The sequence below is a fragment of the Montipora foliosa genome, unplaced genomic scaffold (assembly GCF_036669935.1).
Source record: "Montipora foliosa isolate CH-2021 unplaced genomic scaffold, ASM3666993v2 scaffold_378, whole genome shotgun sequence".
Classification (NCBI taxonomy): Eukaryota; Metazoa; Cnidaria; class Anthozoa; order Scleractinia; family Acroporidae; genus Montipora; species Montipora foliosa.
In genome coordinates, this window is record NW_027179677.1 from 160,001 (window position 1) to 160,815 (window position 815).

At 36.4% G+C, this 815-nt stretch overlaps 1 long non-coding RNA gene across 1 annotated transcript in view; it reads right to left on the reverse strand.

Moving 5' to 3' along the window:
- LOC137987667 (uncharacterized) overlaps window positions 1–299 on the reverse strand; it is a 1,508-nt gene extending 1,209 nt beyond the window's left edge. The window contains exon 1 of the long non-coding RNA XR_011120687.1: window positions 107–299. This is a non-coding gene — a long non-coding RNA (uncharacterized lncRNA). The remainder of the gene's footprint in view (window positions 1–106) is intronic.
- Window positions 300–815: the final 516 nt, after the last annotated feature.

Sequence of the window (815 nt, forward strand, 5' to 3'; positions counted from 1 at the left end):
CCCTGGCTACTCTAAAATTTATTATTATTTATATTATTTTATTATTTATTTGATAATGATGATGATGTTATCCCCACAGATACTCTCACTAATGTCGGATACTTACTATCCAGCGAAATGAATTGAAGAAGTCGTGTTTCCATATTGGTACAATGTTTGGATTATTGAGATAGCGAAGATCGTCGGTTGCATGCTGAACATCTTGTTGTGAAAGTCTCTCCCACGTCCATATGGACCCCTACAAGATGTTGAAAGGGTAGACAATAATACGACTACCTTCAAGGACGCTTATAATTTTATTCCAGCATGCTCGTCAGTGTTGCTCGATCGCTTACGACAGGTTTAAAAATCACATTACTATACAGTGATGCTACGGTAGTTTAGCTTGTGATGCCTTTAGAAAAGGCATATGCTGTCAGTTTCGAAGCTTTTATTTGGAAATGCGGTAAAAACTCGTATACCATTTCAAATATATTGAGGAGATGTGCCTTTTAACCCGTTCTTGCCTATCGGATGTATCAGCATAAGAAGGGATAAAAAAATAAAAATGACTTCTTACTTGATTTTTTGTGATAAAATAATCTGCCACGAGGTCATCATAATATCTGGGGAAAAAAGCAAGGAGCTAATTAGTTGAACCATTATTCTATTTCACGACACATTTTATTAGGGGTTTTGACAGATTCAAAAAGACAAATAGGTCTTATCGGTATGGCATGACAAGGAGTAGAACACGACTAACTGAGCGTAGCTGTAAAGTGTTTTCTAATACAGCCTTGTAATGTTCACACTACGTTATGTAGGGGTTGCAAAGT